At 51.2% G+C, this 7,779-nt stretch overlaps 1 protein-coding gene across 7 annotated transcripts in view; it reads right to left on the bottom strand.

Annotated features, from left to right (window-relative positions):
* LOC124002629 (transcription factor EB-like) overlaps window positions 1–7,779 on the bottom strand; it is a 75,803-nt gene that overhangs the window by 10,687 nt on the left and 57,337 nt on the right. The window lies entirely within an intron of this gene.

Here is a 7,779-nt window from a genome sequence, read left to right as displayed (position 1 = left end):
CACAGAGGATTGGTCATTCGGGTCATTCTCTTTGTGAGATTAGAATGAGAAAGAAGAGATTGAAGGGTTAAACAGGGGTTATGCATGCTAATCCTTCAGATGAAGTATCTTCACTTAATCTCTTACAAATGACTGGTCACTTACTCTCCTATCAAGTTCAATGAAGAATGGGTTCCAACAACGACACCAAGCACATTGTAATGGCAGATCTCCTCTTCGTCTGTTCATCACGATATTTTAATAAGGACAAAATGAACACTCGAACAAAAACAATAAACGATAACATGAAATCTACAAAAACCGAAACAGTGGCGACAAACACACACACGGAAACAAACACCCACAAACCAACAGTGAAACCCAGGCTACCTAAGTATGATTCTCAATCAGAGACAACTAACGACACCTGCCTCTGATTGAGAACCATACTAGGCCGAAACAGAAACCAAACATAGAAAAACAAACATAGACTGCCCACCCCAACTCACGCCCTGACCATACTAAATAAAGACAAAACAAAGGAAATAAGAACGTGACAGTACACCCCCCCCAAAGGTGCGGACTCCGGCCGCAAAACCTGAACCTATAGGGGAGGGTCTGGGTGGGCGTCTGTCCGCGGTGGCGGCTCTGGCGCGGGACGTGAACCCCACTTTACCACAGTTTTTCTCTGACTCATTGCTCGCCGCCGACCTCGGACTGGGGACCCTAGAAATGGGTCCCGAATGGCCGGGAGATTCCGGCAGCGCCGGACAGGCGGGAGACTCCGGCAGCTCCGGAGTGAAGGGCGACTCCGGCATCGCCTGGCTGACTGGCGGCTCTGGACAGACGGGAGACTCTGGCGGCTCTGGACAGACGGGAGACTCTGGCGGCTCTGGACAGACGGGAGACTCTGGCGGCTCTGGACAGACGGGAGACTCTGGCGGCTCTGGACAGACGGGAGACTCTGGCGGCTCTGGACAGACGGGAGACTCTGGCGGCTCTGGACAGACGGGAGACTCTGGCGGCTCTGGACAGACGGGAGACTCTGGCGGCTCTGGACAGACGGGAGACTCTGGCGGCTCTGGACAGACGGGAGACTCTGGCGGCTCTGGACAGACGGGAGACCCTGGCGGCACTGGACAGACGGGAGACCCTGGCGGCACTGGACAGACGGGAGACCCTGGCGGCACTGGACAGACGGGAGACCCTGGCGGCACTGGACAGACGGGAGACCCTGGCGGCACTGGACAGACGGGAGACCCTGGCGGCACTGGACAGACGGGAGACCCTGGCGGCACTGGACAGACGGGAGACCCTGGCGGCACTGGACAGACGGGAGACCCTGGCTGCACTGGACAGACGGGAGACCCTGGCTGCACTGGACAGACGGGAGACCCTGGCGGCACTGGACAGACGGGAGACCCTGGCGGCACTGGACAGACGGGAGACCCTGGCGGCACTGGACAGACGGGAGACCCTGGCGGCACTGGACAGACGGGAGACCCTGGCGGCACTGGACAGACGGGAGACCCTGGCGGCACTGGACAGACGGGAGACCCTGGCGGCACTGGACAGACGGGAGACCCTGGCGGCACTGGACAGACGGGAGACCCTGGCGGCACTGGACAGACGGGAGACTCTGGCGGCACTGGACAGACGGGAGACTCTGGCGGCACTGGACAGACGGGAGACTCTGGCGGCACTGGACAGACGGGAGACTCTGACGGCTCTGGACAGACGGGAGACTCTGGCGGCGCTGGACAGGCGGGAACACCTGTTGGCAGAAAACTGAGAGACAGCCTGGTGTGGGGGGCTGCCACCGGAGGGCTGGTGCGTGGAGGTGGCACTGGGTAGACCGGACCGTGCAGGCGCACTGGAGCTCTTGAGCACCGAGCCTGCCCAACCTTACCTGGTTGAATGCTCCCGGTAGCCAGGCCAGTGCGGCGAGGTGGAATAGCCCGCACTGGGCTGTGCTGGCGAACCAGGGACACCATGCGTAAGGCTGGTGCCATGTACGCCGGCCCAAGGAGACGCACTGGAGACCAGATGCGTAGAGCCGGCTTCATGACACTTGGCTCGATGCCCAGTCTAGCCCGGCCGATACGAGGAGCTGGAATGTACCGCACCGGGCTATGCAACCGCACCTGGGGACACCGTGCGCTCCACAGCATAACACGGTGCCTGCCCGGTCCCTCTCGCTCTCCGGTAAGCACGGGAAGTTGGCGCAGGTCTCCTAGCTGCCTTCGCCACACTCCCTGTGTGCCACCGCCCCAATACATTTTTGGGGCTGCCTCTCGGGCTTCCAGACACTCTGCCGTGCTAGCTCCTCATAATGCCGCCTCTCTGCTTTCGCTGCCTCCAGCTCTGCTTTGGGGCGGCGATATTCCCCTGGGAACAGGGTCCTTTGCCGTCCAAAATCTCCTCCCAAGTCCATTTCTCCAAGTATCGCTGCCTCTCCTGCTGCTGCTGCTGCCTGTTACCACGCTGCTTGGTGGGTGTTTCTGTAACGGCAGATCTCCTCTTCGTCTGGAGAGGAGTAAGGATCGGACCAAGATGCAGCGTGGTAAGTGTTCATGACGATATTTTAATAAAGACAAAATGAACACTCGAACAAAAAACTAAACGATAACGTGAAATCTACAAAAACCGAAACAGTACCATGTGGCGACAAACACACGCACGGAAACAAACACCCACAAACCAACAGGCTACCTAATTATGATTCCCAATCAGACAACTAACTACACCTGCCTCTGATTGAGAACCATACTAGGACAAAACAGAAACCAAACATAGAAAAACAAACATAGACTGCCCACCCCAACTCACGCCCTGACCATACTAAATAAAGACAAAACAAAGGAAATAAAGGTCAGAACGTGACACACATCCTTCAGATTGGGAAATGATAGTTAAATAAACTAATCTTACAAGGCACTCTATTTTCAGGGCAGTTTAGAGCCCACGTTAAGCCCTTGCGGTTGTTCGATAGCCTGATACACAACAAAATTCAGCAAACCATGCACGAAACACAACCTAGGAACACATTTTTATTCCATAAACACTGTTTCCTGAGATCACCCTCAATTAATTGATTGAGAAAGACAGAGACAGAGAGAGACAGAGAGAGTGAGACTGAGTGACATATTTCCCTCAGAGTACACAGACCCACAAAGAACATGAAAACAAATCCAATTTTAATAAACTCCCATATCTATTGGGTGAAATACCATCACAGCAGCAATATTTGTGAATAGTTGCCACAAGAAAATGGCAACCAGTGAAGAACAAACACCATTGTAAATACAACCCATATTTATGTTGATTTATTTTCCATTTTGTGCTTTAACTATTTGCACATTGTTACAACACTGTATACAGACATAACATGTGCTTTAACTATTTGCACATTGTTACAACACTGTATACAGACATAACATGTGCTTTAACTATTTGCACATTGTTACAACACTGTATACAGACATAACATGTGCTTTAACTATTTGCACATCGTTACAACACTGTATACAGACATAACATGTGCTTTAACTATTTGCACATCGTTACAACACTGTATACAGACATAACATGTGCTTTAACTATTTGCACATCGTTACAACACTGTATACAGACATAACATGTGCTTTAACTATTTGCACATCGTTACAACACTGTATACAGACATAACATGTGCTTTAACTATTTGCACATTGTTACAACACTGTATACAGACATAACATGACATTTGAAATGTCTCTATTCCTTTGGAACTGGAGTGTAATGTTTGCTGTTGATTTTTGATTGTTTATTTCACTGTTGTTTATTATCCATTGCACTTGCTTTGACAACGTAAACATCTGTTTCCCAGGCCAATAAAGCCCCTTGACAGGAGGGAGACAATTCGAAGACAGAATGGTGAAGTCAGTGTCTCCTGGGAGTTGTATGGCATCATATTGTGCGTAACCCTGGTTAGTCCTCTGAGCCCGAGGGAACTTAATAAACACAGTGTGTTACATGTTTAGTGGCTGTAAAGAGCAGATAGCAGAAGATAACAGGCCAATATCACACCTGGAAACTACTGCCTCGAACTACCTCTGCTCTGACAGACACACATTTATTGACTATCGGTCCATCTCTCTTCTTATCTCTATAGCTTTATTCTCTGACCATATCTCTAACCCAGCCTCTGTTTGGAAGACTAGCGGTCTCCTCTGTAGAGGTTGTGTGGAGGTTGTGTAGCTGTTACGTAGCAGGCTCTATGGGCTACTACTAGTCAAGCACCCTGATAAGGGATTTGATGATGAATCTTCCAATAATAAAGAAACACTTTGAATTTCACACAAGAGGATGTGGCTGAAGATCTCCTTTGCAATACTAATGAGGCTTGACGGATAACAGGTAGATCCCTTATCACTGAGACGACTGACGAGCAGCCAGGTCTCACTCACATAGTTAAACCACAGGCTCAAAACAGACCGCTGTGGACGGAGACCTCTGGTCACTCATCAAGCAAACAGATCTACAGTACACTGATCAAAAGGAAATGGCATCCTCAGTAGAGTCTTCCTCTCCTTTAGTTTAAATCTGGGACATGAAGTTAAGAGTTAGGTGTAACCCTGTCCTCTCCTTGTCCCTTCCTCTCCCCTCTCTGTGACTGTCTCCCATCCTACACACAATCAGCATGACCCGATACCGTCCATTTTAAACAAACTCTCACTCTCGCAGGTCAGTCATGCCTGGTATTCTCTCAGTGGCGTTCCCAAGCTTTCCTTAAACTCCCAGATTCCACAGATTCCAGGGAGTTTACCATGATAATCCTGCTCACAGATTAGCAGATGAAATTCATTCATTAAGGGGAAAACTCAGTGTTTAAGGAAAGTTAACGAGGAAAGAACCTCCAAAAGCAGAGAGAAGATTTGTAAGGTAACTAACATTAGTCCTGAGGGATCTCATTCTAAACGTCTCAGCAGAGCACAGGGACCTTGACAGAGACTGAGAGAACAGCGATGGGAATAACTGATCTCCCTCACCATCAATACTCCATACAGAGGGCTGAATCTATGCACAGAGACACTTAATACCACTGTCCCAGCATGCAAATCACAGCGCTCAGTTTAGCTCCTGGAGGGGCAATCAATTGCCAAACAGCTAAATCTAATCAATGCCTATGATATTGAATATTATGTAATCACACACACAACACGGAGTGATCAAGAGCCAAGAACACCAAGAGATAAACCCAGCGAATGCCCTTCTATTCCACACACACACACGGGTTGGAGCAGGGAGACAGGGGAGAAGCCAGCAGTGACCTTTACGCTGTCATGCCGGACAGTTAATGTCCCATGCAGTTCTCTCTCTAATGGCTGAGCGTGTCCCTCACTGGAAGTTTGCCCACAGCGATAGAGCTCAGCTCAACCGCTCCCATATCAAAGTGCTGCTTCCTTCCAGCCTCCAGCCTGCAGCACCAGTCCCAGGGGCCCGAGGACTAGACTCATCCCCTAATCAGAGACTCGAGGCTGGGAGTTAGAGATGACCCGCCCTGCCCCAGCCCCAGCCAATCCAGAGAGGGGTCATGAGGGAGGGGGGCATAACTCTCCTAACTCTACTGCCTTACTACTGACCAAGCTGGGTGAACAAATACACATATATACATATTTCCCAACCACACACACAGACACACACACAAACGAGAGCGCAGACCTCTTACCAGTTGAATCTGTTCCCCATCTATCACCTCCACGATGGCATACGTCTTATTCATCTCCTTCATCCTTTCTTCCTTCTCTGGGTCCGTGCACTCTCCTTCTTACTCTCTCACACTGACTCGCTCCAGCCCTCCTCAGAGACTAACCAATCTCACCAAATCCCTCTCTCTTCTACCTCTCTTCTACACAATGAACTTTCCCCGAACTGGACTTTCAGCCTGTTTTTCCCACATCCCTCATTCCCCTCCTCCTCCACCTCTCCTTCCCTCTTCCTCCCTTTCCAAATGCCTTGTAAACAAGTTGTACTCTAACTAGCGGTGGTTTAATTGTTAATTCGGAGCCATTCCTTTAAAACACAGAGCTCTGTGCTTCTGCTCGAAGAAAGACGCTCTCAGACCACAGACTTTTTTTAGGGCGAGGAATGCCCCTCTGCCTCTCTTTTAAAACTGCAGCACTTCACGTCAATCATTTAAAATCAATTAAATACTTGGAGTCCTTTAAACCAACTGAAGGGTTCCCCTGGGGTGGGAAGGCAGCAGCACCAGACAGCTAATTGAAGCCAATATAGATCAGCAGTTATTCATTAAACTCTGAGGAACAAAAAACCACAGGCCCACTGCCCCCCCCCCACCAACATCAAATATCGGCCATTTTGACGTTTGGGAAGCTAAATTCAACAGCAATGACAACAGTAGTTCTCAGATAGGACACAAACATACAGAAGAGTCTGTAGCTTAAGATGGAGGGATTGTGATAGACGGAACAACGAGTCTCTTTCTCCCTCAGAGCCCAGTCACAGCCTTAGTACTGAAGAGTCGGCATAATCACCCCATCAACTCACAGAGGGAGGGGTGGACTGGGACCAAAATAGAACAGAGAGGGGTGAGAGAGGGGTGAGAGAGGTAGATAGGGACAGAGAGGGGTGAGAGAGGGGTGAGAGAGGTAGATAGGGACAGAGAGGGGTGAGAGAGGGGACAGAGAGGGGTGAGAGAGGGGTGAGAGAGGGGTGAGAGAGGTAGATAGGGACAGAGAGGGGTGAGAGAGGGGTGAGAGAGGGGTGAGAGAGGGGTGAGAGAGGTAGATAGGGACAGAGAGGGGTGAGAGAGGGGTGAGAGAGGTAGATAGGGACAGAGAGGGGTGTGAGAGGGGTGAGAGAGGTAGATAGGGACAGGAGAGGGGTGAGAGAGGGGTGAGAGAGGTAGATAGGGACAGAGAGGGGTGAGAGAGGGGTGAGAGAGGTAGATAGGGACAGAGAGGGGTGAGAGAGGTAGATAGGGACAGAGAGGGGTGAGAGGGGTAGATAGGGACAGAGAGGGGTGAGAGAGGTAGATAGGGACAGAGAGGGGTGACAGAGGGGTGAGTGAGGTAGATAGGGACAGAGAGGGGTGAGAGAGGGGTGAGTAGATAGGGTGAGAGGGGGTGAGAGAGGTAGATAGGGACAGAGAGGGGTGAGAGAGGGGTGAGAGAGGTAGATAGGGACAGAGAGGGGTGTGAGAGGGGTGAGAGAGGTAGATAGGGACAGGAGAGGGGTGAGAGAGGGGTGAGAGAGGTAGATAGGGACAGAGAGGGGTGAGAGAGGGTGAGAGAGGTAGATAGGGACAGAGAGGGGTGAGAGAGGTAGATAGGGACAGAGAGGGGTGAGAGGGGTAGATAGGGACAGAGAGGGGTGACAGAGGGGAGTGAGGGATAGGGACAGAGAGGGGTGAGAGAGGGTGAGTGAGAGGTAGATAGGGTGAGAGAGGGGTGAGAGAGGTAGATAGGGACAGAGAGGGGTGAGAGAGTGGTGAGAGAGGTAGATAGGGACAGAGAGGGGTGAGAGAGGTAGATAGGGACAGAGAGGGGTGACAGAGGGGTGAGAGAGGTAGATAGGGACTGAGAGGGGTGAGAGAGGTAGATAGGGACAGAGAGGGGTGAGAGAGGTAGATAGGGACAGAGAGGGGTGACAGAGGGGTGAGAGAGGTAGATAGGGACAGAGAGGGGTGTGAGAGGGGTGAGAGAGGTAGATGGGGACAGGAGAGGGGTGAGAGAGGAGTGAGAGAGGTAGATAGGGACAGAGAGGGGTGAGAGAGGTAGATAGGGACAGAGAGGGGTG

This window comes from Oncorhynchus gorbuscha, linkage group LG18 (genome assembly GCF_021184085.1).
Source record: "Oncorhynchus gorbuscha isolate QuinsamMale2020 ecotype Even-year linkage group LG18, OgorEven_v1.0, whole genome shotgun sequence".
NCBI classification, from domain to species: domain Eukaryota; kingdom Metazoa; phylum Chordata; class Actinopteri; order Salmoniformes; family Salmonidae; genus Oncorhynchus; species Oncorhynchus gorbuscha.
Note: the sequence above shows the minus strand (reverse complement) of the source record. Positions and strands in the feature narration are given on the sequence as shown.